Source organism: Hyla sarda, chromosome 9 (assembly GCF_029499605.1).
Source record: "Hyla sarda isolate aHylSar1 chromosome 9, aHylSar1.hap1, whole genome shotgun sequence".
Lineage (NCBI taxonomy): Eukaryota > Metazoa > Chordata > Amphibia > Anura > Hylidae > Hyla > Hyla sarda.
This window is the reverse complement of record NC_079197.1, coordinates 78,480,847-78,506,186: the sequence shown is the minus strand read 5'-3', so window position 1 is coordinate 78,506,186 and position 25,340 is coordinate 78,480,847. Positions and strand designations below refer to the sequence as shown.

General features: G+C 45.3%; 1 long non-coding RNA gene across 2 annotated transcripts in view; it reads right to left on the bottom strand.

Annotated features, from left to right (window-relative positions):
• Positions 1–1,052: 1,052 nt before the first annotated feature.
• The window catches only part of LOC130291478 (uncharacterized), a 118,708-nt gene continuing 94,420 nt past the window's right edge, over positions 1,053–25,340 (bottom strand). The window contains exon 3 of one of the 2 annotated variants that reach the window (XR_008847945.1): positions 1,053–1,732. This is a non-coding gene — a long non-coding RNA (uncharacterized LOC130291478). The remainder of the gene's footprint in view (positions 1,733–25,340) is intronic. The other variant, XR_008847946.1, reaches the window with a different exon arrangement.

Genomic DNA, 25,340 nt, shown 5'->3' with positions numbered 1-25,340 from the left:
GACAGTCAGTGAATGCTGAAATTTGTAGTTTTGCAACATCTGGAGGACCACAGTTTAGAGACCACTACACAGTGGTCTCCAAACTGTGACCCTCCAGATGCTGCAAAACTACAACTCCCAGCATGCCCAGACAGCCTTTGGCTGTGTGGGCATGCTGGGAGTTGTAGTTTTGCAGCTTATAGTGGGCACCATGGTTACACTACACAGGTGCAATCTCCTGCACTCATCAAGAGCAGCTGGGGAGTTTGAATTTTACACAGTTTGAAGTCTGAACTGTGCCGGAAGTATTTCACCTGCACTATAACCTGATGTATTTTCCAGTTGAATCAGGTTAGACTGCGGGTGAAGGGGTGATCATCAGTGGTCTATAATCATTTCATTTTTTTTTAAAGGTACATGAAAAAGATTTTAAGTATCACAGAGATAATCTGACTGGCGACAAAAGCATAGTAATCTCCGCAATCCAAATGGAAAATTAAATGCATGATTTAGAGCATCTTGCTAAGTGCAGTCCAAGATGGCTTTAAAAATATGGTCATCCCGCAAGATTTCTGTCGGTAAATGAAATGTATGCAGTTAATAAATTTGTGTGTACTAAATATGTCACTCCAAGGTACACCAAAACTTACACATCTGGAGGAAATGCTCCACCAGAATGTGCGCAAAAAAAGACGCAAAAAAACAGCTTGCGCAAAACTTTGCGCAAAAAATTAAACACAATGTGTGTAAGCACTCCCTTCTCCAATTTCCCCAAATAGCAGGGGGGTGAAAGATATTGTAGGGAAAGTGTATAAAGAAAAAAGGGGGAGGTGTAGAATGCATTTGACTGATTTCACATTGGGGTGATCAAAACTAGGCAACCAGTACTACTCGCCAAGTTCGCACAAAAAAAGTCCCCTCCAGGAGCTCAAAATTTATCAAAACCTGTGCAGAGGAAATGTTGCCCAGTTGCCCATAGCAACCAATCAGCTTGCTTATTTTATTTTTAACAAGGCCTCTGCAAAATTAATTTTAATCTGACAATGAAAATTAATCTGATTGGTTGCTATTGGCAACTGGTCAACTTTTCCTTTGCACAGATTTTGATAAATCTCACCAAAAATCTCTAAAGGATGAAAGATGATACTCTTCCTGTACATAGGTTTTGATAAATATCCCATGTGTCTAGAAGTTCAGCACTGAGGCCATTGAAATGATTGTGTTAGTTACATGAATCTGGTGTTAATAGTGAGAAATGTATAGAAAAACATGTAGTGTCCTACCTGTGCCGTCCATCAGATGAATGTTGCTGCATCCTAGGAGTTTGTTAAAAGGGAATAGAAAACAGAACTATTTGTTTCCAAAAACAGCACCATACCTGTCCTCATGTTGTATGTAATATTACAAGTTTTCTCCATTCACTTTTGAAGAATTGAGCAGCGATATCACACACAACATTAGGACAGAGGTGGTGCAGTTTTCAGAAGAAATCAGCTCTGATTTTCTCATCCTGGATTACCCCTTTCAACTTCTCTTTGCTGAATGTTTTCTTTATCCTGTCCTAGGCATTTTGAAGGCATGCTAGGAACCAATCTTCTTGGTTTGTTGGTTGTATTTCGGCTGCTCCTGGCCATCCTCCCTCTGATCCTTGAAATGTCTTGTCTTCTTTGTTGCCTGATTATAAGAAAGGCAAAGATATAGCTAATCCCTTGTGAGGTCACATGTGTGATGTCACCAACCTTGTCTCACAGTTCTATAAGCGAGGGAAGAAATGTAAAAAACACACACACATATAATATATATATATATATATATAGATAGATACTTGTCTCTATTGCTATGGAAAAGGGTAATTTTTGAATTTTTCTGCCATTTTCTTCTACATAGTAGTTCTATTCTGAATGCTTTAAAATATATATATATATATATATATATATATATATATATATAAACTCAATCGGGGAGATTTATCAAAACCTGTGCAGAGGAAAAGTTGCCCAGTTGTCCATAGCAACCAATCAGATCACTTATTTCATTTTGCAGAGGCCTTCCTAAAAATGAAAGAAGCGATCCGATTGGTTGCTATGGGCAACTCAGCAACTTTTCCTCTGGACAGGTTTTGATAAATCTCCCCCAATGTGTGTATGTGTGTACGTTCCGGCATCACGTCCAAACGGCTAAAGATATTAACATGAAACTTGGTACACATGTTACTTATATGTCAACAACAAACATAGGATAGGTGATTTAACCCTTACTCACCCCCATTTGCCAGGGGCGGGGTTTATGCTTAAAGTCCCATACAAGTCAATGGGAAATGTGTGTTCCCACATAACTTCAAGAGATATTTCAATACCTGGTACACATATTACTGGTCGGGATAGGAGGTCGGGATATGAGGACTGGAAAGGAGGATGGGATAGGAGGTCGGGATAGGAGGACGGGATAGGAGGACGGGATAGGAGGACCAGGATAAGAGGTCGGGATATGAGGTCGGGATAGGAGGTCGAGATAGGAGGACGGGATAGGAGGACGGGATATGAGGACGGGATAGGAGGATGGGATATGAGAACGTGATAGGAGGAAGGGATAGGGGACAGGATAGGAGGTCGAGATAGATGGACTGGATAGGAGGTCAGGATAGGAAGTCGGGATAGGAAGTCGAGATAGGAGGACGGGATAGGAGGACAAGATAGGAGGACGAGATAGGAGGACGGGATAGGAGGTCGAGATAGGAGGTCGGGATAGGAGGTTGGGATATGAGGATGGGATATGGGGTTGGGATATGACAACAATATATGAGGAGGGGATATGAAATCAAAAGCTTCCTCCTTTGTTTATTTTCCTCCCCAACAAGGATTAGAAAGGAAAAACGGGGCAATGCCGGGTATTCAGCTAGTATATATATATATATATATATATATATATATATATATATATATATATATATATATAAAACTCAATGGGAGAGATTTAATAAAACTTGTGCAGAGCAAGAGTGGTGCAGTTGCCCTTGGCAACCAATCAGATTGCTTCTTTCATTTTACAGAGGCCTTTTTAAAAAAGGAAAGAAGCAAGATGATTGGTTGCTATGGGCAACTGGGCAACTGGGCAACTTTTCCTGTGGACAGGTTTTGATAAATCTCCCCCAATGTGTGTGTGTGTGTATGTATGTGTGTATGTTCCAGCATCACGTCCAAACGGCAAAAGATATTAACATGAAACTTGGCACACATGTTACTTATATGTCAACAACAAAGATAGGATAGGTGATTTAACCCTTACTCAACCCCATTTGCCAGGGTCAGGGTTTTTGTTTAAAGTCCCATACAAGTCTATGGAAAATATGTTACTGCATAACTTTTGAAATGGCTGGAGATATTTCGATAATACCCTTAACTACCCCATTTGTGAGGGTCAGGGTTTTTGTTTAACCCCCTCACGACGAGTGACGTACATGTACGGCGCCACAAAGTGTCACTTGGCGTGCGGCGACGTACATGTACGTCGCGGGGTTCCGGGAGCGCCGCATCACCGGTAGCGGTGATCGGGCCGGGATGACTGCTGTTATCCAACAGCAGGCATCCCGGCACATCGCCGAGGGGGTACTGAGAACCCCCCATGACCGCGATGGGCGCCAATCGCAGGTCAATTCAGACCTGCGATCTGCGCGATTCCGAGTCATACGGGTCACTGGTGACCCGGTGACCTGGAAAATAAGAGGGTTCGGGGGTGTCCGAGACACTCTTGATCCCCCTGAAGGGATAGGTGCCACCCCTCCTATCCCTGCTATTGGTCGGCCGAGCAACCGACCAATAGCAGACCGGGGGAAGGGGGGGGGTTTAAAGTTCGGTTTCCCCGCTTTGCCCACCTATCGGTGTCCGGGCAAAATGGGGGAACTGTCCAGGGACCGTCGCCGAAGGTCCCTTACCTGGATCCCGGAGCGCGATCCACCACGTTCGGTGGCAGCATCAATTCATCCGGGTCCTGCCAGGTGAGTTGTTGCCTAGCAACATCCGGAGGACCATAGTTTACAGAGGGGTTCAGGTTGTAGATCACTATACAGTGGTCTCAAACTGTAGACCTCCAGATGTTGCAAAACTACAACTCTCAGCATGCCCAGACAGCAGTTTGTAGTTTTGCAACATCTGGAGGGCCACAGTTTAGAGACCACTGGACAGTGATTTACAACCTGAACCCCTCTAAATCTTGCAAAACTACAACTCCCAGCATTCAGGAACAGCATAAGGCTGTCTTGGCATGCTGGGAGTTGTACTTGCGTGCCTCCAGCCGTTGCATAACTACATCTCCCAGCATGCCCTTCCGCAATCAGTACATGCTGAAAGTTGTAGTTTTACAACAGCTGGAGGCACACTGGTTGGAAAATACTGAGTTAGGTCATAGAACCTAATTCAAGGTTTTCCAACCAGTGTGCCTCCAGCTGTTGCAAAACTACAACTCCCCGCATGCATGGTCTATCAGTGCATGCTGGGAGTTGTAGTTTTGCCCCCCCCCATGTGAATGTACAGGCTACATTCACACTGGCGGCAGATTACAGTGAGTTCCCCGTTTCAAGTTTGAGCTGAGGCAAATTTTCTGCCACAGCTCAAACTCCTAGCGGGAGACTCGGTGTAATCTGCCTCCAGTGTGAATGTAGCCTGTACATTCACATGGGAGGGGGGTCAAAACTACAACTCCCAGCATGCACAGACAGATCATGCATGCTGGGAGTTGTAGTTTTGCAACAGCTGGAGGCACACTGGTTGGAAAATACTGAGTTAGGTCATAGAACCTAATTCAAGGTTTTTCAACCAGTGTGCCCCCAGCTGTTGCAAAACTACAACTCCCAGCATGCATGGTCTGTCAGTGTATGCTGGGAGTTGTAGTTTTGACCCCCCCTCCCATGTGAATGTACAGGCTACATTCACACTGGCGGCAGATTGCAGTGAGTTCCCCGCTTCAAGTTTGAGCTGCAGCAAATTTTCTGCCGCAGCTCAAACTCCTAGCGGGAGACTCAGTGTAATCTGCCTCCAGTGTGAATGCAACCTAAAAACACTACACTACACTAACATAAAATAAAGAGTAAAACACTACATATACACACATACACTGCGCCCCCTACCACCCCCCTTCCCCAATGAAAATGAAAAACTTATTGTACAGCAGTGTTTCTAAGATGGAGCCTCCAGCTGTTGCAAAACGAAAACTTCCAGCATTTCTGGACAGCAATTGACGGTCCAAGCATGCTGGGAGTTTTACAACAGCTGGAGGCACCCTGTTTGGGAATCACTGGCATAAAATACCCCTATGTCCCTAATTCAGGCCTCAAATGCGCATGGCGCTCTCATTTTGAAGCCCTGTTGTATTTCAAGGCAACAGTATAGGGTCACATATGGGGTATCCCTGTACTCGGGAGAAACTGCCTAACAAATTTTGGGGGGCTTTTTCTCCTTTTACCCCTTATGAAAAGGAACAGTTGGGGTCTACACCAGCATGTTAGTGTAAAAAAATAAACATTTTTACACTAACATGCTGTTGTTGCCCTATACTTTTCATTTTCACAAGAGGTAAAAGGGAAAAACGCCCCCCAAAATTTGTAACGCAATTTCTCCCGAGTACGGAGATACCCCATATGTGGGCGCAAAGTGCTCTGGGGCACACAACAAGGCCCAGAAGGGAGAGTGCGCCATGTACATTTGAGGTGATTTGCACAGGGGTGGCTGATTGTTACAGCGGTTCTGACAAAACACACCCACATGTGACCCCATTTTGGAAACTACACCCCTCACAGATTTTCCTTACAAGCAGAGAGCTTAAAAGTTAGAAAAATGCAAAATTGTTATTTTTTTCATCAAATTTGGGGATTTTTCACCAAGAAAGGATGCAAGTTACCACAAAAATTTACCACTATGCTAAAGAACAAAATGTCACGAAAATACAATCTCAGAATCAGAATGATAAGTAAAAGCATTCCAGAGTTATTAATGTTTAAAGTGACAGTGGTCAGATTTGCAAAAAAGGGCTTCGTCCCAGAGGTGAAAATGGGCTGCGTCCTTAAGGGGTTAAAGTCCCATGCAAATCATTGGGAAATGTATGTTCCCACATAACTTCCGTACAGGTGGAGATATTTCAATAATACCTGGTACACATATTACTTGTATGTCAAATAAAAAGATATGATAGTTAAATTAACCCTTACATACACCCTTATATAAAAGATGGGTTTTTGTTTCAAGTCCCATGCAAGTATATGGGACTTCCAGTACCTTACTCCACAAGCTCCGTTCTGCATCTCCTGGTGAATGTGTCAATCTGGCTTGCAAGCCACACCCCATCTCACATAGACAAGCCCACATTTTAAGCCCCACTCCTTATATTATCTACCCTTATTGTGCATCGGTCTGGCTTGCAAATCACACCCAGTCCCACAAAGCCACGTCCCCTTCTATTTTCAGCTTACAATATCTTCACCACAAATCAGTCCCATCTGAGGACAGGATATGAGGATGGGACATAAGGAAGGGATATGAGGTCGGGATATGAGGACAGGATATGAGGATGGGATATAAGGATGGTATATGAGGTCGGGATACAAAGACGGGATGTGGGGACAGGATATGAGGATGGGATATAAGGTCGGGATATGAGGATGGGATATGAGGTCAAGATAGGAGGTGGGAATATGAGGACAGGATATAAGGATGGGATATGAGGTTGAGATATGAGGACAGAATATGAGAATGGAATATGAGGACGGGATAGAAGGTCGAGATATGAGGACAGGATTTGAGGATGGGATATGAGGATGGGATATAAGGTCGGAATATGAGGACAGGATATGAAGTCGGGATATGAGGACGGGATATGAGGTTGGGACATAAGGACGGGATATGAGGATAGCATATGAGGACAGGATATGAGGATGGGACATAAGGATGGGATATGAGGTTGTGATATGAGGATGGGATATGAGGACAGGATATGAGGTTGGGATGTGAGGACGGGATAGGAGGATGGGATATTAGGTCTGGATAGGAGGACAGCATATGAGGATGGCATACGAGGTCGAGATATGAGAATGGGATATGAGGACAGGATAGGAGGTCGGGATATGAGGACAGGATAAGAGGATGGGATATAAGGTCGGGATATGAAGTATGGATATGAGGACAAGATGTGAGGATGGGATGTGAGGTCGGGATATGAGGACAGGATATTAGGTCGTGATAAGAGGATGGATATGAGGACAGGATATGAGGTCGGGATATGAGGAAGGGATATGAGGATTGGATTGGAGGTCGAGATAGGAGGTCGGGATAGGAGGTCGAGATAGGAGGATGGGATATGAGGACGGGATAGGAGGACGAGATAGAAGGACGGAATAGGAGGTCGGGATAGGAGGTCGAGATATGATGACGGGATAGGAGATTGGGATATGAGGACGTGATATGGGGTTGGGATATGACAACAATATATGAGGACGGGATATGAAGTCAAAAGCTTCCTCCTCTGTTTATTTTCCTCCCCAACAAGCATTAGGAAGGAAAAACCGGGCAATGATGGGTATTCAGCTAGTATATATATATAAAACTCAATGAGGGAGATTTATCAAAACTTGTGCAGAGCAAGAGTGGTGCAGTTGCCCATGGCAACCAATCAGATTGCTTCTTTCATTTTACAGAGGCCTTATTAAAAACGGAAAGAAGCAAGCCGATTGGTTGCTATGGGCAACTGAACAACTGGACAACTTTTCCTGTGGACAGGTTTTGATAAATCTCCCCCAATGTGTGTGTGTGTGTGTGTGTGTATGTGTGTGTATGTGTGTGTATGTTCCAGCATTACGTCCAAAAGGCAAAAGATATAAACATGAAACTTGGCACACACGTTACTTATATGTCAACAACAAAGATATGATAGGTGATTTAACCCTTACTCCCCATTACACCCCATTTGCCAGGGTCAGGGTTTTTGTTTAAAGTCCCATACAAGTCTATGGAAAATATATGTTACTGCATAACTTTCCAAAATGGCTTGAGATATTTCGATAATACTTGGTCACATGTTACTTATATGACCACTTAAACTATAGGATAATTAATTTAACCCTTAACTACCCCCATTTGTCAGGGTCGGTGTTTTTGTTTAAAGTCCCATGCAAATCATTGGGAAATGTATGTTCCGACATAACTTCCGTACAGCTGGAGATATTTCAATAATACCTGGTACACATATTACTTATATGTCAAATAAAAAGATATGATAGTTAAATTAACCTTATATAAAAGATGGGTTTTTGTTTCAAGTCCCATGCAAGTATATGGAACTTCCAGTACCTTACTCCACAAGCTCCGTTCTGCATCTCCTGGTGAATGTGTCAATCCGGCTTGTAAGCCATACCCCATCTCACATAGACAAGCCCACATTTTAAGCCCCACTCCTTATATTATCTACCCTTTTATGTGCATCGGTATGGCTTGCAAATCATGCCCAGTCCCACAAAGCCACGTCCCCTTCTATTTTCAGCTTACAATATCTTCATCACAAATCAGTCCCATCTGAGGACAGGATATGAGGATGGGATATAAGGTCGGGATATGAGGATGGGATATGAGGTCAAGATAGGAGGTGGGAATATGAGGACAGGATATAAGGATGGGATATGAGGTTGAGATATGAGGACAGAATATGAGAATGAAATATGAGGACGGGATAGGAGGATGGGAGATAAGGACGGGATATGAGGATGGGATATGAGGACAGGATATGAGGTCGGGATATGAGGATGGGATATGAGGACGGGATAGGAGGATGGGATATTAGGTCTGGATAGGAGGACAGCATATGAGGATGGCATACGAGGTCGGGATATGAGAATGGGATGTAAGGACAGGATATGAGGTACAGGATAAGAGGATGTGATATAAGGTCGGCATATGAGGTAGGGATATGAGGACAAGATGTGAGGACAGGATGTGAGGTCGGGATATGAGGACAGGATATTAGGTCGTGACAAGAGGATTGATATGAGGACAGAATATGAGGTTGGGATACACTAATACTCTTCTCACTTTGCCAAGTTATCGGACAACCTGGCCCCAAAATTATGGATTATAGAAGGATAGCAGCATAAGGGAAAAATACACATTTTGAACCGAAAAACCCATTCAAAATACAGGCCTACGTCCTCCCCTTCAACCTGGCTGTCCATCTACAAATATACCCTTTTTAATAATAATAATACACTCCTCCTTTGCATTGAAAAAAAGCAAACAGTAAAGTTGCCACATGCAGCCATCCTTTCATCCATTTGTCCTTCTGCACCTATTTTCCCAAACCATGCACTCATACTGTTCTCATTTTGCCAAGTTATCGGACAACCTGGCCCCAAAATTATGGATTATAAAAGGGTAGCAGCATAAGGAAAAATTACAGTATTTATCGGGGTATACCACGCACCGGCCTATAACACGCACCCTCATTTTACCAAAGATATATGGGTAAAAAAAAGTTTTATACCCCAATATCCTTCATTAAATGAGGGTGCGTGTGTGTGCATGTGTATACCCCGATACACTGTTTCTGACCCCACAGAAGCCCCAGGAAAGGCAGGGGGAGAGAGGCCATTGCTGCCCGCTTCTCTCCCCCTGCCTTTCCTGGGGTCTAGAGCCCTGCTACCGCCGCTTCTCTCCCTCTGCTATCGGCGCCGCTGCCCCTTCTCTCCCCCTGGCTATTGGTGCTGCTGCCCCATTGCCGGCGCCGATAGCCAGAGGGAGAGAAGCGGCGCCGGCAATGGGGCAGCGGCACCGATAGCCAGGGGGAGAGAAGGGGCAGCGGCACCCATTGCCGGCGCCGCTGCCCCATTGCCTCCCCCATCCCTGGTTGTATAATTACCTGTTGCCAGGGTCGGGTCCGCGCTGCTAAAGGCCTCCGGTGTGCGTCCCCTGCGTCATTGCTATGTGCTGCGAGATGCAATGACGAGTGACGTCACTCGTCATTGCGCCGCGCCATGCAGCGCACAGCAACGACGCAGGGTATGCACACTGGAGGCCTGAAGCAGCCCTGACCCGACCCAAGCAACAGGTAATTATACAACCGGGGATGGGGGAGGCAACGGGGCAGCGGTGCAGGCAATGGGTGCCGTTGCACCTTTTCTCCCCCTGTCTGTCGGCGCCGCTGCCCCATTGCCGGCGCCACTTCTCTCCCCCTGGCTATCGGTGCCGGCAATGGGGCAGCGGCACCGATAGCCAGGGGGAGAGAAGGGGCAGCGGCGCCGATAGCAGGGGTAGAGAAGCCGTCAGCGACGGCAGGTCTCTGCACCTGCAAAAGCCGCTGCAGTTCATTGATGTAAAGCACCCGCTTTAAATCACTGAACTGCAGCGGCTTATCGGCGTATAACACGCAGATAGACTTTAGGCTAAAAATTTTAGCCTAAAAAATGTGTGTTATACGCCGATAAATAAGGTACACATTTTGAACCGAAAAACCCATTTGAGTTATTACGTTCAAAATACAGGCCTACCTCCTCCCCTTCTGCCTGCCTGTCCATCTCCAAATATACTCTTTTTAATAATTTTACGCTCCTCCTTTGCATTGAAAAAAAGCAAACAGTAAAGTTGCCATATGCAGCCATCCTTTAATCCATTTGTCCTTCTGCACCTATTTTCCCAAACCATGCATTCATACTGTTATCATGTCGCCAAGTTATTAGACTACCTGGCTCAAAAATTATGGATTATAAAAGGGTAGCAGCATAAGGGAAAATTACCATATTTATATGGGTATACCACGTACATGCCTATAACACGAACCTTCATGTTAACAAGGATATTTGGGAAAAAAAATTTTTTACCCAAATATCCTTGATAAAATGAGGGTGCATTTGTGTGCATGTGTACACCCCGATACACTGTTTCTGACCCCACAAAAGCCTCCAGGAAAGGCAGGGGGAGAGAGGCCGTCGCTGCCCGCTTCTCTCCCTCTGCCTTTCCTGGGGTCTAGAACCCTGCTACCGCCGCTTCTCTCCCCCTGCTATAGGCGCCACTGCCCCTTCTCTCCCCCTGGCTATCGGTGCCGCTGCCCCATTGCCAGCGCCGATAGCCAGGGGAGAGAAGCGGCGCCGGCAATGGGGCAGCGGCGCCGATAGCCAGGGGGAGAGAAGGGGCAGCGGCAGCCATTGCCGGTGACGGTGCGCTGCTTCAGGCCTACGGCGTGCGTCCCCTGCGTCGTTGCTATGCGCTGCGAGACGCAATGACGAGTGACGTCACTCGTCATTGCGCCGCGCCGTGCAGTGCATAGCAACGACACAGGGGATGCACACCGGAGGCCTGAAGCAGCGCTGACCCGACCCCGGCAACAGGTAATTATACAACATTATACAATGGCTGCAGCTGCCCCTTCTCTCCCCCTGTCTGTTGGCGCCTTTGCCCCATTGCCGGCGCCGCTTCTCTCCCCCTGGCTATCGGTGCCGGCAATGGGGCAGCGGCACCGATAGCCAGGGGGAGAGAAGGGGCAGCGGTGCCGATAGCAGGGGGAGAGAAGCCGTCAGCGACAGCAGGTCTCTGCACCTGCAAAAGCTGCTGCAGGTCATTGATTTAAAGCGCCCGCTTTAAATCACTGAACTGCATCGGCTTATCGGCGTATAATACGCAGATAGACTTTAGGCTAAAAATTTTAGCCTAAAAAATGCGTGTTATACGCCGATAAATACGGTACACATTTTGAGCCGAAAAACCCATTTGAGTTATTATGTTCAAAAAACAGGCCTACCTCCTCCCCTACAGCATGCCTGTCCATCTCCAAAAATAAATTTTTTAACAATTATACGCTCTTCTTTTACTTTGGTAAAACTAATAAACAGTTGAGTTGCCATATGCTGCTATCCTTTCATCGATCTGTGCTTCTACACCTATGTTCCGAAACCATCATACACTCATACTGTTTTCACTTTGCCAAGTTATTGGACAACCTGGCCCCAAAATTATGGATTATAAAAGGATAGCAGCATAAGGGAAAAATACACATTTTGAACCCAAAAACCCATTTGAGTTTTTGAGTTCAAAATACAGGCCTACCTCCTCCCCTACAGCCTGCCTGTCCATCTCCCTTCTGCTTTGGGGCAATTTTCTCCAGATCCTTTAGTTTGAATACATCTTTAGTTTCGAAAAATATTTCCATCATCTTCGTTCTTTTTTTCATCGACACTCAGACCTCTTTTCTTAGACATTCTGCCGCTAGTCACGCGGGAAACCCGAGAACTGTAAAGATACTGATACCTTTTTTAATAATCATATACTCTTCTTTGCTTTGGAAAAACAAACAGTTAAGTTGCCATATGCAACTATCCTTTCATCGATTTGTGCTTCTACACCTATGTTCCCAAACCATGCACTCATACTGTTTTCACTTTGCCAAGTTATCGGATAACCTGGCCCAAAAATTATGGATTATAAAAGGATAGCAGCATAAGGGAAAAATACACATTTTGAACCCAAAAACCCATTTGAGTTTTTAAGTTCAAAATACAGGCCTACCTCCTCCTCATCAGCCTGCCTGTCCATCTCCAAAAATACCCTTTTTTAATAATTATGCACTCTTCATTTGCTTTGGAAAAACAAACAGTTAAGTTGCCATATGCTGCTATCCTTTCATCGATTTGTGCTTCTACACCTATGTTCCCAAACCATCATACACTCATACTGTTTTCACTTTGCCAAGTTATCGGACAACCTGGCCCCAAAATTATGGATTATAAAAGGATAGCAGCATAAGGGAAAAATACACATTTTGAACCCAAAAACCCATTTGAGTTTTTAAGTTCAAAATACAGGCCTACCTCCTCCCCTACAGCCTGCCTGTCCATCTCCAAAAATAGCCTTTTAATAATTATACGCTTCTCCTTTGCATTGAAAAAAAGCAAACAGTAAAGTTGCCAGATGCGGCCATCCTTTCATCCATTTGTCCTTCTGCATCTATTTTCCCAAACCACGCACTCATACTGTTATTATGTCGCCAAGTAATTAGACTACCTGGCCCAAAAATTATGGATTATAAAAGGATAGCAGCATAAGGGAAAAATACACATTTTGAACCCAAAAACCCATTTGAGTTTTTAAGTTCAAAATACAGGCCTACCTCCTCCCCTACAGCCTGCCTGTCCATCTCCAAAAATACCCTTTTTAATAATTATACGCTCCTCTTTTGCATTGAAAAAAAGCAAACAGTAAAGTTGCCAGATGCGGCCATCCTTTCATCCATTTGTCCTTCTGCATCTATTTTCCCAAACCATGCACTCATACTGTTATAATGTCGCCAAGTAATTAGACTACCTTGCCCAAAAATTATGGATTATAAAAGGATAGCAGCATTAGTGAAAAATACACATTTTGAACCCAAAAACCCATTTGAGTTTTTAAGTCCAAAATACAGGCCTACCTCCTCCCCTACAGCCTGCCTGTCCATCTCCAAAAATACGCTTTTTAATAATTATACGCTCCTCCTTTGCATTGAAAAAAAGCAAACAGTAAAGTTGCCAGATGCGGCCATCCTTTCATCCATTTGTCCTTCTGCATCTATTTTCCCAAACCATGCACTCATACTGTTATTATGTCGCCAAGTAATTAGACTACCTGGCCCAAAAATTATGGATTATAAAAGGGTAGCAGCATAAAGGAACATTACCGTATTTATCGGGGTGTACCACGCATCCGCCTATAACACACACCCTCATTTTATCAAGGATATTTGGGTAAAATAATTTTTTTACCCAAATATCCTTCATAAAATGAGGGTGCGTGTGTGTGCATGTGTATACCCCAATACACTGCTTCTCACCCCACAGAGCCCCAAGGAAAGGCAGGGGGAGAGAGGCCGTCGCTGCCTGTTTCTCTCCCCCTGCCTTTTCTGGGGTCTAGAGCCCTGCTACCGCCGCTTCTCTCCCCCTGCTATCGGCGCCGCTGCCCCTTCTCTCCCCCTGGCTATCGTTGCCACTGTCCTATGGCCAGCGCCGATAGCCAGGGGGAGAGAAGCTGTGTCGGCAATGGGGCAGCTGCACCGATAGCCAGGGGGAGATAAGGGGCAGCGGCACCCATTGCCGTCGCCGCTGCCCCGTTGCTTCCCCCATCCCTAGTTGTATAATTACCTGTTGCCGGGGTCGGGTCCGCGCTGCTTCAGGCCTCCGGTGTGCGTCCCCTACATCATTGCTATGCGTTGCGAGACGCAATGACGAGTGATGTCACTCGTCATTGCGCCGCGCCATGCAGCGCATAGCAACGACGCAGGGGATGCACCCCGGAGTCCTGAAGCAGCGCTGACCCGACCCCAGCAACAGGTAATTATACAACCGGGGATGGGGGAGGCAACAGGGAAGCGGCGCCGGCAATGGGTGCCGCTGCCCCTTCTTTCTTTCTTTCTACCTCCTCCCCTACAGCCTGCCTGTCCATCTCCAAAAATACCCTTTTTAATAATTATACGCTCCTCCTTTGCATTGAAAAAAAGCAAACAGTAAAGGTGCCAGATGCGGCCATCCTTTCATCCATTTGTCCTTCTGCATCTATTTTCCCAAACCATGCACTCATACTGTTATTATGTCGCCAAGTAATTAGACTACCTGGCCCAAAAATTATGGATTATAAAAGGATAGCAGCATAAGGGAAAAATACATATTTTGAACCCAAAAACCCATTTGAGTTTTTAAGTTCAAAATACAGGCCTACCTCCTCCCCATCAGCCTGCCTGTCCATCTCCAAAAATACGCTTTTTTAATAATTATGCACTCTTCATTTGCTTTGGAAAAACAAACAGTTAAGTTGCCATATGCTGCTATCCTTTCATCGATTTGTGCTTCTACACCTATGTTCCCAAACCATCATACACTCATACTGTTTTCACTTTGCCAAGTTATCGGACAACCTGGCCCCAAAATTATGGATTATAAAAGGATAGCAGCATAAGGGAAAAAAACACATTTTGAACCCAAAAACCCATTTGAGTTTTTAAGTTCAAAATACAGGCCTACCTCCTCCCCTACAGCCTGCCTGTCCATCTCCAAAAATAGCCTTTTAATAATTATACGCTTCTCCTTTCCATTGAAAAAAAGCAAACAGTAAAGTTGCCAGATGCGGCCATCCTTTCATCCATTTGTCCTTCTGCATCTATTTTCCCAAACCACGCACTCATACTGTTATTATGTCGCCAAGTAATTAGACTACCTGGCCCAAAAATTATGGATTATAAAAGGATAGCAGCATAAGGGAAAAATACATATTTTGAACCCAAAAACCCATTTGAGTTTTTAAGTTCAAAATACAGGCCTACCTCCTCCCCTACAGCCTGCCTGTCCATCTCCAAAAATACCCTTTTTAACCCCTTAAGGACATAGGGCGTATCCATACGCCCCCGTTTCCAAGTCCTTAAGGACCGAGGACGTATGGATACGCCCTGAGCATTTCCGGCCCCCACCGCTAGCCGGAGGGGAGCCGGAGCCGGATGCCTGCTGAAATCGTTCAGCAGGCATCCCGGCATATCGCCCAGGGGGGTCATTATGTCCCCCCATGTCGGCGATTGCCGCAGATCGCTGGACAATTCAGTCCAGCGATCTGCGGCAGATTCCGGGTCAATCGGGTCTCCAGTGACCCGATGACCCGGAATTACTGGCTGATCGGGGCCGTCAGAGACGGCCCCGAACAGCCATTGCCAGCAGGGGTGAGGTGGCACTGGTGCCACCTCACGATCGCCCTGATTCGTCGGCCGGATTACCGGCCGACCAATCAGGGCGCCTGCTGCGGGTGTCACTCCCGCAACCCGCTCCGCCCCTCTTCCGGAGGACGTGAGCGGGTGCGGGAAGACGACCCCCGGTGCTGGGGACCCCGATCCCCGGCGTCCCTGTTGGGATCGGGGCCCCAGGAGCAGCGGCGGCGGCGGAGACGACGAGGGACTGACCTGTGCTGCTGGATCGTTGGAGGTGAGTGACAGCCTCCTGCTGTTGCTTAGCAACAGCTCCCAGCATGCAACAAGGGCATGCTGGGAGCTGTAGTTATGCAACAGCAGGAGGCAGACCACCACAACTCCCAGCATGCCCTTATGGGCATGCTGGGACTTGTAGTTTTGCAACAGCTGAAGGCACATTCTTTCTATGTAAAAGTGTACCTTCAGCTGTTGTGTAACTACAACTCCCAGCTTGCACAATCAGCTAAAGTGCATGCTGGGAGTTGTAGTGGTGCATCTGGTGGTTGCATAACTACAACTCCCAGCATGCCCGTTGGCTGTCGGTGACTGCTGAGAGTTGTAGTTTTGCAACAGCTGAAGGCACACTGAGTTAAGTAGTAAACCAGTGTGTCTCCAGCTGTTGCATAACTACAATCCCAAGCATCCCCAGCCAATGTAGTATGCCTCCGGCTGTTGCATAACTACAAGACCCAGCATGCCCTTCCGCTGTCCGTACATGCTGAGGGTTGTAGCTTTTGCAACAGCTGAAGGCACACTGGTTGCAAAACACTGAGTTTGTTACCAAACTCGGTGTTTCACAACCTGTGTGTCTCCAGCTGTTGCAAAACTACAACTCCCAGCATGCACTGATAGACCGTACATGCTGGGAGTTGTAGTTTTGCAACAGCTGGATGTCCCCCCCCCCAATGTGAACGTACAGGGTACACTCACATGGGCGGAGGATTACAGTAAGTATCCGGCTGCAAGTTTGAGCTGCGTTAAATTTTCTGACGCAGCTCAAACTGCCAGCGAGAAACTACTGTGAACCCCCCGCTCGTGTGACTGTACCCTAAAAACACTACACTACACTACCACAAAATAAAATAAAAAGTAAAAAACACTACATATACACATACCCCTACACAACCCCCCTCCCCAATAAAAATGAAAACCGTCTGGTACGCCACTGTTTCCAGAACGGAGCCTCCAGCTGTTGCAAAACAACTACTCCCAGTATTGCCAGATAGCCACTGACTGTCCAGGCATGCTGGGAGTTTTACAACAGCTGGAGGCCCCCTGTTTGGGAATCACTGGCGTAGAATACCCCTATGTCCACCCCTATGCAATCCCTAATTTAGGCCTCAAATGCGCATGGCACTCTCACTTTGGAGCCCTGTCGTATTTCAAGGCAACAGTTTAGGGCCACATATGGGGTATAGCCATACTCGGGAGAAATTGGGCTTCAAATTTTGTGGGGTATTTTTTGCTATTACCCTTTTTAAAAATGTAAAATTTTTGGGAAAACAAGCATTTTAGGTAAAAAAAAAAATTTTTTTTTTACATATACAAAAGTCATAAAACACCTGTGGGGTATAAAGGTTCACTTAACCCCTTGTTACGTTCCCCGAGGGGTCTAGTTTCCAAAATGGTATGCCATGTGTTTTTTTTTTTTTGCTGTCCTGGCACCATAGGGGCTTCCGAAATGCGGCATGCCCCCAGAGCAAAATTTGCTTTCAAAAAGCCAAACGTGACTCCTTCTCTTCTGAGACCTGTAGTGCGCCAGCAGAGCACTTTTCACCCTCATATGGGGTGTTTTCTGAATCGGGAGAAATTGGGCTTCAAATTTTGGGGGGTGTTTTCTGCTATTACCCTTTTTAAAATTGTAAAAATTTTGGGAAACCAAGCATTTTAGGTAAAAAAAAATAAAAAATGTTCACATACACAAAAGTCGTGAAACACCTGTAGGGTATTAAGGTTCACATTACCCCTTGTTACGTTCCCCAAGGTGTCTAGTTTCCAAAATGGTATGTCATGTGTTTTTTTTTTGCTGTTCTGGCACCATAGGAGCTTCCTAAATGCGGCATGCCCCCAGAGCAAAATTTGCTTTCAAAAAGCCAAACGTGACTCCTTCTCTTCTGAGACCAGTAGTGCGCCAGCAGAGCACTTTTCACCCCCATATGGGGTGTTTTCTGAATCTGGAGAAATTGGGCTTCAAATTTTGGGGGGTGTTTTCTGCTATTACCCTTTTTAAAAATGTAAAAATTTTGGGAAACCAAGCATTTTAGGTAAACAAAAAATAAAAAATGTTCACATATGCAAAAGTCGTGAAACACCTGTAGGGTATTAAGGTTCACATTACCCCTTGTTACGTTCCCCGAGGGGTCTAGTTTCCAAAATGGTATGCCATGTGTTTTTTTTTTTTGCTGTTCTGGCACCATAGGGGCTTCCTAAATGCGACATGCCCCCAGAGCAAAATTTGCTTTCAAAAAGCCAAATGTGACTCCTTCTCTTCTGAGACCTGTAGTGCGCCAGCAGAGCAATTTTCACCCCCATATGGGGTGTTTTCTGAATCGGGAGAAATTGGGTTTAAAATTTTGGGGGTATTTTCTGCTATTACACTTTTTAAAAATGTAACATTTTTGGGAAACCAAGCATTTTAGGTAAAAATTATATAATTTTTTTTACATATGCTAAAGTCGTGAAACACCTGTGGGGTATTAAGGTTCACTTTACCCCTTGTTACGTTCCCTGAGGAGTCTAGTTTCCAAAATGGTATGCCATGTGTGTTTTTTTGCTGTTCTGGCACCATAGGGGCTTCCTAAAGGTGACATGCCCCCCAAAAACCATTTGACGCTCCTTCCCTTCTGAGCCCTCTACTGCGCCCGCTGAACAATTAACATAGACATATGAGGTATGTGCTTACTCGAGAGAAATTGGGTTTCAAATACAAGTAAAAATTTTCTCCTTTTTACCCCTTTCAAAAATTCAAAAATTGGGTCTACAAGAAAATGCGAGTGTAAAAAATGAAGATTTTGAATTTTCTCTTTCACTTTGCTGCTATTCCTGTGAAACACCTAAAGGGTTAATACACTTACTGAATGTCATTTTGAATACTTTGGGGGTGTAGTTTTTATAATGGGGTCTTTTATGGGGCATTTCTAATATGAAGGCCCTTCAAATCCACTTCAAACGTGAACTGGTCCATGAAAAATAGCGAGTTTGAAAATTTTGTGAAAAAATTCAAAATTGCTGCTGAACTTTGAAGCCCTCTGGTGTCTTCCAAAAGTAAAAACTCATAAATTTTATGATGCAAACATAAAGTAGACATATTGTATATGTGAACCCCAAAAAAATATATTTTGAATATCCATTTTCCTTACAAGCAGAGAGCTTCAAAGTTAGAAAAATGCCAAATTTTCATTTTTTTCATCAAATTTGGTGATTTTTCACCAAGAAAGGATGCAAGTTACCATAAAATTTTACCACTAAGTTAAAGTAGAATATGTCACGAAAAAACAATCTCGGAATCAGAATGATAACTAAAAGCATTCCAGAGTTATTAATGTTTAAAGTGACAGTGGTCAGAATTGCAAAAAACGCTCCGGTCCTTAAGGTGAAAAAGGGCTCGGTCCTTAAGGGGTTAATAATTATACGCTCCTCCTTTGCATTGAAAAAAAGCAAACAGTAAAGTTGCCAGATGCTGCCATCCTTTCATAAATTTGTCCTTCTGCATCTATTTTCCCAAACCATGCACTCATACTGTTATTATGTCGCCAAGTAATTAGACTACCTTGCCCAAAAATTATGGATTATAAAAGGATAGCAGCATTAGTGAAAAATACACATTTTGAACCCAAACACCCATTTGAGTTTTTAAGTTCAAAATACAGGCCTACCTCCTCCCCTACAGCCTGCCTGTCCATCTCCAAAAATACCCTTTTTAATAATTATACGCTCCTCCTTTGCATTGAAAAAAAGCAAACAGTAAAGTTGCCAGATGCGGCCATCCTTTCATCCATTTGTCCTTCTGCATCTATTTTCCCAAACCATGCACTCATACTGTTATTATGTCGCCAAGTAATTAGACTACCTGGCCCAAACATTATGAATTATAAAAGGATAGCAGCATTAGTGAAAAAAACACATTTTGAACCCAAAAACCCATTTGAGTTTTTAAGTTCAAAATACAGGCCTACCTCCTCCCCTACAGCCTGCCTGTCCATCTCCAAAAATACGATTTTTAATAATTATACGCTCCTCCTTTGCATTGAAAAAAAGCAAACAGTAAAGTTGCCAGATGCGGCCATCCTTTCATCCATTTGTCCTTCTGCATCTATTTTCCCAAACCACGCACTCATACTGTTATTATGTCGCCAAGTAATTAGACTACCTGGCCCAAAAATTATGGATTATAAAAGGATAGCAGCATAAGGGAAAAATACACATTTTGAACCCAAAAACCCATTTGAGTTTTTAAGTTCAAAATACAGGCCTACCTCCTCCCCTACAGCCTGCCTGTCCATCTCCAAAAATACCCTTTTTAATAATTATACGCTCCTCTTTTGCATTGAAAAAAAGCAAACAGTAAAGTTGCCAGATGCGGCCATCCTTTCATCCATTTGTCCTTCTGCATCTATTTTCCCAAACCATGCACTCATACTGTTATAATGTCGCCAAGTAATTAGACTACCTTGCCCAAAAATTATGGATTATAAAAGGATAGCAGCATTAGTGAAAAATACACATTTTGAACCCAAAAACCCATTTGAGTTTTTAAGTCCAAAATACAGGCCTACCTCCTCCCCTACAGCCTGCCTGTCCATCTCCAAAAATACGCTTTTTAATAATTATACGCTCCTCCTTTGCATTGAAAAAAAGCAAACAGTAAAGTTGCCAGATGCGGCCATCCTTTCATCCATTTGTCCTTCTGCATCTATTTTCCCAAACCATGCACTCATACTGTTATTATGTCGCCAAGTAATTAGACTACCTGGCCCAAAAATTATGGATTATAAAAGGGTAGCAGCATAAAGGAACATTACCGTATTTATCGGGGTGTACCACGCATCCGCCTATAACACACACCCTCATTTTATCAAGGATATTTGGGTAAAATAATTTTTTTACCCAAATATCCTTCATAAAATGAGGGTGCGTGTGTGTGCATGTGTATACCCCAATACACTGCTTCTCACCCCACAGAGCCCCAAGGAAAGGCAGGGGGAGAGAGGCCGTCGCTGCCTGTTTCTCTCCCCCTGCCTTTTCTGGGGTCTAGAGCCCTGCTACCGCCGCTTCTCTCCCCCTGCTATCGGCGCCGCTGCCCCTTCTCTCCCCCTGGCTATCGTTGCCACTGTCCTATGGCCAGCGCCGATAGCCAGGGGGAGAGAAGCTGTGTCGGCAATGGGGCAGCTGCACCGATAGCCAGGGGGAGATAAGGGGCAGCGGCACCCATTGCCGTCGCCGCTGCCCCGTTGCTTCCCCCATCCCTAGTTGTATAATTACCTGTTGCCGGGGTCGGGTCCGCGCTGCTTCAGGCCTCCGGTGTGCGTCCCCTACATCATTGCTATGCGTTGCGAGACGCAATGACGAGTGATGTCACTCGTCATTGCGCCGCGCCATGCAGCGCATAGCAACGACGCAGGGGATGCACCCCGGAGTCCTGAAGCAGCGCTGACCCGACCCCAGCAACAGGTAATTATACAACCGGGGATGGGGGAGGCAACAGGGAAGCGGCGCCGGCAATGGGTGCCGCTGCCCCTTCTTTCTTTCTTTCTACCTCCTCCCCTACAGCCTGCCTGTCCATCTCCAAAAATACCCTTTTTAATAATTATACGCTCCTCCTTTGCATTGAAAAAAAGCAAACAGTAAAGGTGCCAGATGCGGCCATCCTTTCATCCATTTGTCCTTCTGCATCTATTTTCCCAAACCATGCACTCATACTGTTATTATGTCGCCAAGTAATTAGACTACCTGGCCCAAAAATTATGGATTATAAAAGGATAGCAGCATAAGGGAAAAATACATATTTTGAACCCAAAAACCCATTTGAGTTTTTAAGTTCAAAATACAGGCCTACCTCCTCCCCATCAGCCTGCCTGTCCATCTCCAAAAATACGCTTTTTTAATAATTATGCACTCTTCATTTGCTTTGGAAAAACAAACAGTTAAGTTGCCATATGCTGCTATCCTTTCATCGATTTGTGCTTCTACACCTATGTTCCCAAACCATCATACACTCATACTGTTTTCACTTTGCCAAGTTATCGGACAACCTGGCCCCAAAATTATGGATTATAAAAGGATAGCAGCATAAGGGAAAAAAACACATTTTGAACCCAAAAACCCATTTGAGTTTTTAAGTTCAAAATACAGGCCTACCTCCTCCCCTACAGCCTGCCTGTCCATCTCCAAAAATAGCCTTTTAATAATTATACGCTTCTCCTTTCCATTGAAAAAAAGCAAACAGTAAAGTTGCCAGATGCGGCCATCCTTTCATCCATTTGTCCTTCTGCATCTATTTTCCCAAACCACGCACTCATACTGTTATTATGTCGCCAAGTAATTAGACTACCTGGCCCAAAAATTATGGATTATAAAAGGATAGCAGCATAAGGGAAAAATACATATTTTGAACCCAAAAACCCATTTGAGTTTTTAAGTTCAAAATACAGGCCTACCTCCTCCCCTACAGCCTGCCTGTCCATCTCCAAAAATACCCTTTTTAACCCCTTAAGGACATAGGGCGTATCCATACGCCCCCGTTTCCAAGTCCTTAAGGACCGAGGACGTATGGATACGCCCTGAGCATTTCCGGCCCCCACCGCTAGCCGGAGGGGAGCCGGAGCCGGATGCCTGCTGAAATCGTTCAGCAGGCATCCCGGCATATCGCCCAGGGGGGTCATTATGTCCCCCCATGTCGGCGATTGCCGCAGATCGCTGGACAATTCAGTCCAGCGATCTGCGGCAGATTCCGGGTCAATCGGGTCTCCAGTGACCCGATGACCCGGAATTACTGGCTGATCGGGGCCGTCAGAGACGGCCCCGAACAGCCATTGCCAGCAGGGGTGAGGTGGCACTGGTGCCACCTCACGATCGCCCTGATTCGTCGGCCGGATTACCGGCCGACCAATCAGGGCGCCTGCTGCGGGTGTCACTCCCGCAACCCGCTCCGCCCCTCTTCCGGAGGACGTGAGCGGGTGCGGGAAGACGACCCCCGGTGCTGGGGACCCCGATCCCCGGCGTCCCTGTTGGGATCGGGGCCCCAGGAGCAGCGGCGGCGGCGGAGACGACGAGGGACTGACCTGTGCTGCTGGATCGTTGGAGGTGAGTGACAGCCTCCTGCTGTTGCTTAGCAACAGCTCCCAGCATGCAACAAGGGCATGCTGGGAGCTGTAGTTATGCAACAGCAGGAGGCAGACCACCACAACTCCCAGCATGCCCTTATGGGCATGCTGGGACTTGTAGTTTTGCAACAGCTGAAGGCACATTCTTTCTATGTAAAAGTGTACCTTCAGCTGTTGTGTAACTACAACTCCCAGCTTGCACAATCAGCTAAAGTGCATGCTGGGAGTTGTAGTGGTGCATCTGGTGGTTGCATAACTACAACTCCCAGCATGCCCGTTGGCTGTCGGTGACTGCTGAGAGTTGTAGTTTTGCAACAGCTGAAGGCACACTGAGTTAAGTAGTAAACCAGTGTGTCTCCAGCTGTTGCATAACTACAATCCCAAGCATCCCCAGCCAATGTAGTATGCCTCCGGCTGTTGCATAACTACAAGACCCAGCATGCCCTTCCGCTGTCCGTACATGCTGAGGGTTGTAGCTTTTGCAACAGCTGAAGGCACACTGGTTGCAAAACACTGAGTTTGTTACCAAACTCGGTGTTTCACAACCTGTGTGTCTCCAGCTGTTGCAAAACTACAACTCCCAGCATGCACTGATAGACCGTACATGCTGGGAGTTGTAGTTTTGCAACAGCTGGATGTCCCCCCCCCCAATGTGAACGTACAGGGTACACTCACATGGGCGGAGGATTACAGTAAGTATCCGGCTGCAAGTTTGAGCTGCGTTAAATTTTCTGACGCAGCTCAAACTGCCAGCGAGAAACTACTGTGAACCCCCCGCTCGTGTGACTGTACCCTAAAAACACTACACTACACTACCACAAAATAAAATAAAAAGTAAAAAACACTACATATACACATACCCCTACACAACCCCCCTCCCCAATAAAAATGAAAACCGTCTGGTACGCCACTGTTTCCAGAACGGAGCCTCCAGCTGTTGCAAAACAACTACTCCCAGTATTGCCAGATAGCCACTGACTGTCCAGGCATGCTGGGAGTTTTACAACAGCTGGAGGCCCCCTGTTTGGGAATCACTGGCGTAGAATACCCCTATGTCCACCCCTATGCAATCCCTAATTTAGGCCTCAAATGCGCATGGCACTCTCACTTTGGAGCCCTGTCGTATTTCAAGGCAACAGTTTAGGGCCACATATGGGGTATAGCCATACTCGGGAGAAATTGGGCTTCAAATTTTGTGGGGTATTTTTTGCTATTACCCTTTTTAAAAATGTAAAATTTTTGGGAAAACAAGCATTTTAGGTAAAAAAAAAAATTTTTTTTTTACATATACAAAAGTCATAAAACACCTGTGGGGTATAAAGGTTCACTTAACCCCTTGTTACGTTCCCCGAGGGGTCTAGTTTCCAAAATGGTATGCCATGTGTTTTTTTTTTTTTGCTGTCCTGGCACCATAGGGGCTTCCGAAATGCGGCATGCCCCCAGAGCAAAATTTGCTTTCAAAAAGCCAAACGTGACTCCTTCTCTTCTGAGACCTGTAGTGCGCCAGCAGAGCACTTTTCACCCTCATATGGGGTGTTTTCTGAATCGGGAGAAATTGGGCTTCAAATTTTGGGGGGTGTTTTCTGCTATTACCCTTTTTAAAATTGTAAAAATTTTGGGAAACCAAGCATTTTAGGTAAAAAAAAATAAAAAATGTTCACATACACAAAAGTCGTGAAACACCTGTAGGGTATTAAGGTTCACATTACCCCTTGTTACGTTCCCCAAGGTGTCTAGTTTCCAAAATGGTATGTCATGTGTTTTTTTTTTGCTGTTCTGGCACCATAGGAGCTTCCTAAATGCGGCATGCCCCCAGAGCAAAATTTGCTTTCAAAAAGCCAAACGTGACTCCTTCTCTTCTGAGACCAGTAGTGCGCCAGCAGAGCACTTTTCACCCCCATATGGGGTGTTTTCTGAATCTGGAGAAATTGGGCTTCAAATTTTGGGGGGTGTTTTCTGCTATTACCCTTTTTAAAAATGTAAAAATTTTGGGAAACCAAGCATTTTAGGTAAACAAAAAATAAAAAATGTTCACATATGCAAAAGTCGTGAAACACCTGTAGGGTATTAAGGTTCACATTACCCCTTGTTACGTTCCCCGAGGGGTCTAGTTTCCAAAATGGTATGCCATGTGTTTTTTTTTTTTGCTGTTCTGGCACCATAGGGGCTTCCTAAATGCGACATGCCCCCAGAGCAAAATTTGCTTTCAAAAAGCCAAATGTGACTCCTTCTCTTCTGAGACCTGTAGTGCGCCAGCAGAGCAATTTTCACCCCCATATGGGGTGTTTTCTGAATCGGGAGAAATTGGGTTTAAAA